General features: G+C 42.1%; 1 protein-coding gene across 2 annotated transcripts in view; it reads left to right on the top strand.

Moving 5' to 3' along the window:
* The first annotated feature begins 1,636 nt into the window (after positions 1-1,636).
* Positions 1,637-10,427, top strand: part of LARS2 (leucyl-tRNA synthetase 2, mitochondrial) — a 100,485-nt gene continuing 91,694 nt past the window's right edge. Inside the window, exon 1 of one of the 2 annotated variants that reach the window (XM_072412260.1) lies at positions 1,637-1,779. The gene's annotated coding sequence lies outside the window, so the exon portion shown is untranslated. Of the gene's footprint in view, positions 1,780-6,194; positions 6,242-10,427 lie in introns of those variants that run through there. The other variant, XM_072412261.1, reaches the window with a different exon arrangement.

Below are 10,427 nucleotides of genomic sequence, written 5' to 3'. Positions count from 1 at the left end.
AGTACCATTGTGGCTTATTTTAGCTAAAAAAACTGAACACCTCATACACTCTGTACCTCATGGTAGCCCACATTTATCATGGCCTATGGCCTAGAGTCTTCATAGATCATTGACATCTTCATAAAGTATATATATATATATATAAAGTATATATAAAGTATAAAAAGGATAACTATACTTTCCGATAGGTACCATTTAAGGTCCTAGGGAGTTCAGGACTTAGTTAAACTCTAAAAACAAAAAGTCACCAGGAGGTAGTAATTATTGGGAAATGATACATGCAATGTCTCATTTGTCAAAAAAAAAAATCCCTGGCTCCTGGTGGCATTTTTGGTGTTGTGCAGTGTAGGGCCAGCTGCTGGGGACAATGTAACCCATGCATATGCACAGGAATTACATCATTAGTGGCTATCCAATGGCCGAACAGGATCACCTGTCTTCACGTACGTCCACCATGGAGCTGGCAGTAAAGATGGCACCTTCCGAGGATGCAGCGATTATTGATTCAGTACTTGTGATTGTTGCAGGGCAGATGCACATGGGTAAATATGTGCAGTGCATATATCCCGATTGTGGGAGAAGGTCACCATTCACCAACATATTTAGTTCCGCTTTAGGTTGTTGGAAAGATGACAGAACCTTCCCCACTCCCCTGAGTCTAGAGACACAACCCATTCATCGTCCTGAGCCTGCAATCCATATTGGAGACATGGTCTGCGTCTCTGGCCAATGGTTCCCCCAGCGGGGTCAGGAGAAGGAGCCTGCTGGGGGCGCATGGCCAGAGCCGCAGACCACCAAAGTTTTCTCGCAGACCACCGGTTGGCAACCGCTGGCCTATACAGTACATTTAATTTATCTTTGTTTTTAGCTGCCGAGTTCAGATTTAAAGTCTGGAAGTTGCAATTAATTTTATTTATAATTTAAATACCAATATTTGAAGCGTAATGTGGTATACATATAATGTATAAAATTATTGTTCCGCTATAGTATGTTGCAGGGTTTAGCAGCATTCATCTAGTGTGTGCTCTGCCAGGATCATCATCATTTGAAGACAGCATTTCGAAGAACTATTTTTAACAATGCCGCTTATAATTGCTTATGTGATGATACAGTTTGCATTGTATAATGAATACGTTATAGTTTAAAATAAACAGGCATTAGAAGGAAGCAATTGGTGCTTCTGAAGACAAAATATATAAACCGAGTAAAGTTACAATTATATAAAAAAAATTCCTAAAATACACACTGTCTTGTTTCTTTGCTCCAATTTTACCATTATCTGTTTTTAACTGGCATCCTTTACAAACTTTTTTTTGCTTGCAGTTTGTGAGCAGCTTTTTTGAGGTCTAAAATCTGACATGTTTTCACATATGTATTTATACCTATACAAGACAATATGCAAAAAGCTCAGGGCATACCAATCAAAACATTTAAAGCCTATAGTTCATTTAAAGCTATCACAACAGTAAAAGATAAAGGTTTGCAGCAAAAGTCATATTTTTTTTTTTTTAAATATGATCATTTCAGACATGAATAGTATTTGGGATTTCTTAATTTTGGTCATAACTATAACATATATTTTTATTACCTACAGATGATCCTCGCTCAATAACCTGGTTCTGTTACTGCATTAAGCGAATTGGTCGTTAAGTGAGGAGAAAAGGAAAGACTCGGTCTGCAATGCTGCAAGCAACTGACAGTCTGCTGACTGGGTATCGTGCTGGAATACAGAGGATGAAGACAGCTGAAGCCGGTCAAGTACGGACGGTAGATAAACAGGTAAGTCGCTAAACAAGGATTAACTATATTGATAAAAAGGATATTTCATTCCGTTAGAAACAATGCTCGCCTAGAATTTTTAGATGGCTGCAAATGTGGATAGGTAGATGGGAAGGTAATGTAAAGCTAAAACCTGGCACAGTGCTATTGATTTTCTTTTGACTGCACCAACTGAGAAATGTTCATGACATTTTTGCCTTTACATGTATTTGTTTCTATCAGCCTAATCATTCTTTGGTTACCAGTGGGTACCATGGGTTACTAGTCTTCTTCTGTGGGCCACTGTAGACACATAATGACTTGATTGAGAATAAGCACGATGAGCATAGTGATTGGATTGGTTGACTGGGGACTATAAAGAAGACTTGCAGAAAAAAAAGATTGCTACTATGTCCCCGTTTTCCCATGGCATTGGTTCCATCACTGGGCGAGATCTATTAAAATTCTCTAAGGCTGGAGATGGTACACTTTTATCAGTGAAGCTGGGTGATCAAGCAAACCTGGAATGGATCTGGTCCAGGATTAAAAGCATTTACTAACAAATAGCAAATGACTTTTAAGAAATCCATTCCATGTTTGCTGGATCACTCAGTTTCGCAGATAAAAGTGTGTCCTCTCCAGTCCTGGAGATTAAAAAATCAGGCCCACTGAAGGGGGGTCCTGCATCAAATATAACCATTACCATTCAGTGAAGAATGTGCAATACACCTATTATTATTAATATATTGTATTTAAAAGAGCCAACAAAAGATAACTAGAAAAAAGAGCAGAGCCTTTCAATCACGTTATTGTTCTGGTTTGAACTCAATGAAATATGAAATAAGATTGCTTGCTTAGCTACTGTATACTTTTTCATAACAGGGAAATTACTCTTCACAGAATCAAAATCAGGTTAGCAGACTGAATTATATTACTGAAATGTAGAAATTTTTAAAGGGAAGTTATTTGTTAGGTTTGGGATCCATTAATGTTTTCAAGTTTCATAGTATTTTTAACTAAAGTTGTCTTTTCATACTGTTTTTATTGGAATCCTTATTATACTTTTGATAAGAGGAGCATATATGAGCATTATGAATCCGAAATGGAAAGAAAATCGCAAAAGTTTTCAATCAGGAAATCTTTTTCAACTGAAAATTTAGTAATCAGGGCGCAACATGATTGGAAAGGAAAGTGTGGCGGTCAGGGGCATTGCTACTAGGATTATGAAAGACTTGGGCTATAAACATGTAGTTTGCATAGTGCATCAGTGAATGGTGCGGCCCTACCACATAATGTCTGCCAGCCATGTTCTTTACATTCACCAATTGGTGATGATCGATGGGCTGGGGGGCTCAGGAGGTCATTGTGGTCAATTCTTTCATAAATAAAAACCTGTATGCCATGTAGAAATAACTAATTCCTAAAAAGCTCAGAAATGTTTTCTTTTCTTGATTCTGGAGTATTGTACAGGCAGTTATGATCTTTATTCAGTTCCTTCTAAACAATACCTATAGCAAGGCAACTAAACTCAGCAAGCCCGACCAAGTGCAAAGAATCTTTAGCCGCGTACACACTTCCAATTATAGTCGTTGGAAAGGATCTTTCACAATCCTTTCCAACGACTAAGCACTGCACGATGCATGAACGAGTGCTGTACATACAGCACCATTCTGCTCTATGGAGAGGGGAGGGGGAGAGCAACAGAGCGGCCCCCGCTGCGCACTCTCCCCTATCCCTTACATTTAGTTCGTTCGTTGTTCATCCTCTGTGGATCCGCCAGGACAGTCGTTCGGACAATGAACAACATGCGCTGTACACACTCCAGATTCTCGGCCGATATCGGCTCTGAGACGATTAACGGGCCTGAACCATTGGTAGTGTGTATGTAGCTTTAGTCTAGGCAAAGGCCCAGTCACCAAAGTCTTGTTACCTCTAACAGAATTAACTTGTCATCTCATTGGTGTGTTCCTTTAGTGACTCCAGCATCCCACTGCCATTCTGACATGTTTCTGAGCTTCAAAACCTTACCTCCTGACTCAGAATAACCTTTAGCTTTTACATGGCCTGCTGCTTTAGATGCACTTTAATGGCCTGCTGGTTTTCTGAGATCGGACTTAATCTGAGGTCTGGCTTAAAGCAGAACAAAATCCTACAGCACCTACCTATCCGCTCTGCTATGCTGGGTGCCGCCATATTTCTTCCTTCTTTTGCCCAGCAAGATCTTCAGCCATCTTGATTGACCTTGTCAGGGTGACGTAATTCTATTTTGTCACGTATTCCTGTGATCAGGCAGAAGGGACATCACCTGAATTGGTAAAGTTCAAAGTGAGACTTTACTTCCACTTTAAGCATTACTGTCTGATTGGCCGTGGCTGTTTTCTAATTGATGCCTTACTGAGCGGACCAAATAGTTTGGTAATAGTTTTGGGCTGTCTACCTCTTTGTTCTTCTGTTAGTCATCTTGGAAACTTGATACTACCCAACGCAGTAACTGACCAACCATATAGTTTAGGAACATAGGAGGAGGTAAAGCCAGGGTTCGACACATCTGCATATCGAACCTTTTTATTTTAGACAGACTGGATATTTAGGTATCTGGAAGTAAGAATTAAAAAGTATTTTTTCTGAAATAGTTCCTGAAATATTATTTTTTTAAAGCAATTGTATTGCTTCTTTAGATTGACAATTTAGGAAAAAATACTATTTCTCTATGTTGTATAAGCCTATCTCTTTGGATAACTAAGGAGAATCCCTCTATTATTTGTTTATGTGAACACCCTAGACTCACCAGAGAAAGAAAGTGTGGGGAACCCACAATGGTGGGAGTGGTCTCCAGAACCCATAATGGTAAGAGTGGTCTCCAGGACCCACAATGGTAGTAGTCTCCAGAACCCACAACGGTAGGAGTGGTCTCCAGAACCCACAATGGTAAGAGTGGTCTCCAGAACCCACAATGGTAGGAGTTGTCTCCTTAACCCACAATGGTAAGAGCGGTCTCCAGAACCCACAATGGTAGGAGTGGTCTCTGGAACCCACAATGGTGGGAGTGGTCTCTGGAACCCACAATGGTAGGAGTGGTCCCCAGAACCCACAATGGTAGCAGTGGTCTCCAGAACCCACAATAGTAAAAGTGGTCTCCAGAACCCACAATGGTAGGAGTGGTCTCCAGAACCCACAATGGTAGGAGTGGTCTGCAGAACCCACAATGGTAGGAGTGGTCTGCAGAACCCACAATGGTAAGAGTAGTCTCCAGAGCAACATCCAAGGGGAAAATCTTCCAAATCCAAGAAGAGCTATGAAGAAGGGCATGTTTTTACACTGAGTAATGAGTTTGTATTTACAAAGTTAAGCCAAACCATACATACCCAAAACCTTGTTCATACTCGGGCCCCTTTCTAGACATAAGTGACATAATCCTTGAGCTAGGGTGCCACTAATTCATCCTCTAATCACTATGTTGATGGAACAATGGACACTTTTCCCAGCTTCCATCCACCCAGAGGTCCCTAAATGGCTTTTCAGGCAACTCCTCTCCTGATAATGACTATAGTGAGTGTTGATGTACTGTGTATAGCAGGGGTGGGCAAAAGTTTTCAGTCAGGGGCCACAATCTAATATTAGATTTGACTGAGGAGCCGGGTCAATGGGAGAGTGGGCGGGTTTATGCCATCATGACGCCACTGATCCCATTGCCAATCTGAGCCTGCGATGGGAGAGTGGGCGGGTTGTGTGTAGTGACACAGCCTGCCCACCTCCACGAACATGGATACAAATGAGGGACGTGTTCTGTGGCTCTGGCTGGTGTGCCCTACCCCCCCCCCCCGAGCGGCGTCCTTATCCTGACCCAGCTTAGGGTGCCACCCAAAGGGCCGGAGAAACAACCCTATTGGGCCATATACGGCCTGCAGGCCTTTGTTTGCCTGTGTCTGGTGTACAGTATGTCTGACTGGCCTCAGCTCCTCAGGGGCGGGGTCACACGTAACATGCAGCAGGAGGACGCTGAGTGGGTTGCTTTAGGAACTGACTGCATAAACACTAATACCGGCAGTGTACCCTAAAGCCCAGACAGTTGTCACACTGACACAGTTTATATATATAACATGACTTTATTGAGACTGCCTGATAAGGCTGCAGGCCATGCTGAGCCATGTAGTGCACCTGGCTGTTTTAGTTTGACACTTTCTAGCCTTTCCAGGATCAGTGCTGAGTCGTTAAAGGTGTCTATTTTAGTGGAGGTCGCCTTGTATGACAAGAGCTATCGTACGGATAATACATAACACGCAGTGACTCATGTTGCTACAGTCAGCCCAGGTTAGCCCGCGTTACGGGACCATAGCACTACTGCCCGCCATCCCCCACACAGACTCCCCCTTGCACTGAACTCTTCGCCGAGCTTTCCCACGGTCACATGATGCAAGAACGTCACACCAGTGCCGGGTCACATGATCGTGATGTCATCAAGCGTGTCTACTAGAGGAGAGAGGTAGGACATGTGAGCTGCCGCAGGACACTGCTGTGTTCATTCATATGAGGGGAGCCGCTTCTGGGGGTTCAGGTTCTTGTAGTGAATGAGTGAGGCTGTAATGACTGACTTACATTACATTCGTATCCTGTGTGGTACACAATGCAGGGCATGGGGAGAAGTGGCTGCTATGAAGGTGGTAAAATGCTGCTATGCTAACAAAACATTTACTAGATTTATATCCATGGAAACACAGTTATAATCTGCAGCTTTCATGCAGATAATGAAGGTTCTGCTTTAGGCAATTTCTGGGATCAGGTGACAACACTGTGTGTTCTTCAGTGTTGTCACTGCCAGGATCATTGGAGTACATGCATTTATTATTAGCAAAGTTGGCTGTATAATACAAAATCAACAGCACTGAGATGCCTCAAAGTAAAAGTGGAACCATCACCTTGTATAAACCCTATGGCCATTAAAGACTGAAAGCTTTGTGTTCACCTTTGTTGTGCCCCTATTCTCCTGAACTGCATCTCATGCATTATCTTTACAGCTGCCGCTTATGTATAATGTGCATTGCATTGAAAGCTGCATGGAATTTTCAGGTTGGGTTTCTTCTTACTTACTTGTTCTACTTGTTCCCTTGAAGGACGCTGCCATCTTTTTTTTTTTTTTTTCCTTTGCAATATTGGTCCATCATGATTGGCTGGGCTTGAATGACATAACTCTGGCGCAGGAGTTTAATTATTCCTGGCGCATGTAGAGGAAGCTGGGAATGCCTGGTAGCCAAAGCTGACACTGCAGATGCTCAGCTTTTATGCCAGAAACCCAGGGAGATCAGACAGGTACTGCAGAGGGGACATTGCCTGTCCCTTTCTGCAATAATGACCTGCCTGATAATGGATTCTCAAAGTGTGCAATTGGTTCTTTTTTATTAGTAGCTGCAGTGGACATGGTTGTAATATCTGTGTGGTAATTGCCACTTTGTACCAGAGCAACATGGCAGCAATGCAATCAGGAGACACAGGTTTGTCATCCTACAACAGGAAGTGCATAGACATTGACCTTCAAGGTTGGATCACCAACTATTTTTTTTTAATAAGCTGAAGATTTAAACTTTACTTTCTATAATATTAAAATTCTAATGATAATGGGATTATAGCAGTTGGGTTTTTATGTTATTTATGGCATGATTATGGGAATGTGTTTAGTAACAACAGTAGGAATTAGCCAGGATTAGTATTTAGCAGTTGAATGGTGCTGACTTGGAATAGAACTCTCATTTACTATTATTCTAATGATTCTTATGTCAGTTATTCCATGTGACCGTTATATTCATCTGAATCCGATGAGATTTGAATGTTGCAGTCACATGACCTAAAAGGAAGAACCTCATTCTTGTGTTATAGTATTGTGGAGTAAACTTATTGTCTTAAAAGCGACAAATGGTGAGACAGTTTTGTACAATAGGATTGGCAAGAATATAAGAAGTTCCCAGTAGTCAGCCCTATTACCCAGATTTCTATTTAAAAAAAATGGGGATCTCCGCTTTTATATAAATACAAAGACATGGGAAAGGTATACATTAATATCCATAGAGGCTCCTCTACAACATAGCATCCAACCTATAAGAGCACCATCACTGGGACACAAATTACATGGATACATTGGGTTTGATTTATTAAAGCTCTCCTAGGCTGGAGAGGATATACTTTCATTAGTAAAACTTGGTGATCCAGCAAACCTGGAATGGATTTCCTAGAAGTCATTTGCTATTAGTTAGCAACTGTTTTCAATCCTGGACCAGATCAATTCCAGGTTTGCTTGATCATCCAGCTTCACTGATGAAAGTGTATCCTCTCCAGCCTTGGAGAGCTTTAATAAATCGGGCTCATTGAAAATAAGTAGGCTACCAGCCACTCTTCCAGGTGACTACATCTTTCAGTTTTTAGAACTGACAAAACCAATCAGGCTCCTTGTGGTGCTAATTGGAAGCAGTTACTTGCAATGCTGTTTTATGTGGTGTCAAGGGAAACCAGTGGTGCCCCATAGTCTAAAAATCACAACTTTCCAAATGTTGGTGCTTAAAAACAGCAACATATGCAGAGTTTTTTATTTTGCATTGTGGGATGGGTATTATGCAGCCTTACTAGGAATTTCGTTTCCATGGGGCACCTGGTTCTATGGGCTCCTAAAGCACATTGCATGGAGTTTTTTTAAATAAGTGGTATTGACAAGCACTGGAATCTTTTGCCTTGAAGGAACAAGTGACTTGTAGGGTACTGACAAAGTGGAGGGCATTGGTGGTGGGGCATCTTCCTAAACATCCTCAAGAGCATGAAGAAAGGCTAGCAGAGTGTTGATGTAGAGCATAGGCCCTGGCTGTGAACCATTTTAATGCAAAACATTTTTTACACATTTCAGTGTTTTATTGTCCACAGAAAAATTTTCTTGCATGAAATTGGTCCATAGGGTGGAGCATTTCACCTCCAGGAAGGATCTGTGTCTACTCTCATATCATTACATTTAGCCAATCACGTATGGCAGTTCGGTTTGGTTTGATACAGCTTGGTGCCGGTCTGTGGCCCAGAGGTTGGGGACCCCAAATTTGTTGACTTGTGGTAGATTGGTGAGAAAGGGGAGGGGTGCTGAATGAGGAATGATCGAGCTTGTCTGCTAAACTGCTGCCAACCTATCTAACTAAGCCCGTGGAGGACAGCTTAGAGCAGGGGTTGGCAACATTTTTATGGCCACTAGGCCATTTATGGGGTGGGGGGAGCACACTAGGCCGGACCCGCCTGAATGACTCTGCCCACCACCAGGGAACCCCCCTGAAGTGAAATGCCTCTCCTCCGTATGCATTGCGGAGGAGAGGGATTTACCTTCAGGGAGCTTTCCCTATTTACCGCGGCGGTGGAAGTATCAACGCCGGCCCCCGTAAATAGGGGAGCAACTGCAAGTGGGCGGCACCGGAGCTCCGGTGGCTCTGGGGCTCCAGCGGCTCCGGTAGTTCCTAACGCCCCCTGGCCGATCCGCTGGCAATCCGCAGCTCTGGAGGGCATTAGGCTGGATCAGCCAGGGGGTGTTAGGCCGTAACAAACTACCGGATAGGCCATATCTGGTCTGAAGGCCGGAGTTTGCAAACCCCTGGCTTAGAGTTAAAAAGATTTCATACACTAGGCCTAAGCAATTTTCACTACCCTGGTTGTCACCACTGATTACAAAGGGTTTGTTTCAGATACCTTTATAGGTGTGTTCAGACAGTATACCTGTCTAATTATATAGTATTCTTCTTGTGTGTCCCTTTATTGACTCAGAAATGAGAAAACCTCACCAGCTGTAAAAAAAAAAAAAAAAAAAAAAAAAGGTGATAGATTGTTTACATCTAGAAATGCAGAATAAATGGTTGCTGTTTTTAGAATGCATGTTACATTAAAACACTTAAACACAAAGGAAGTAACTTGGTTCAAGAAGTCTGGTGTTTTGAGGACAGAAAAGACCTGTAATTTTGGTATATAAAACAGCTGCCTAACAAACACATGGCATATTCATGGACAGTTAACTTGACACATTTGATGACACTATCGTAATGGTAGACTGGCAGACTGAATTGGCCATGTCTGGAGTATGTTCCTGGCACTTATTAAAATCCAGGATTCCAACAAACTCAGATATATCTAATATTCATGTTTGCTGTGGAGTGTGGCACCAGTCTGACTTTTTCTATTTCTCTAGGTTTCCTTTACAGGTCACATCAAAACTTTTTTTGTTTTAGACAAATCTCAGTGTACAAATACGCTAACCAAAAAGTCCAAGGTAAAATCTGTTATCCAACAAACCTAAAGAATTGTCATGCAGTTTAAGTTTTCTCTAATATGGCAGCTCTATGTTAAACTCATCCCAATATAGCTTTCATATCACAATGTGAGGCTATCTGCACTTGAAGAGTTGGAATTGAAACACAATTTTTACTGTGTACATAATTCAAGATGTGTGTGTATAAGGGTTCAGTTTTAAACTGAGATCATAAAAAGTCAGTCCGAGTGTAGGGATGACTCCAGCAAAAGCTAAGAGAATGAGAAACTTTAGCCATGTGACCAGAGCTGTCACATTCACCTAGGAAACTCCTCTTTTTGCCCTTTGCTCCCCCTCAAACAGACAAGGTAAAATCCCAACCCGAAATGGTGGCCAGGAAACCCAGCCTCAC

Source organism: Pyxicephalus adspersus, chromosome 5 (assembly GCF_032062135.1).
Source record: "Pyxicephalus adspersus chromosome 5, UCB_Pads_2.0, whole genome shotgun sequence".
Classification (NCBI taxonomy): Eukaryota; Metazoa; Chordata; class Amphibia; order Anura; family Pyxicephalidae; genus Pyxicephalus; species Pyxicephalus adspersus.
The sequence above is the reverse complement of the archived record's forward strand: the minus strand, read 5'-3'. Positions and strand labels throughout refer to the sequence as shown.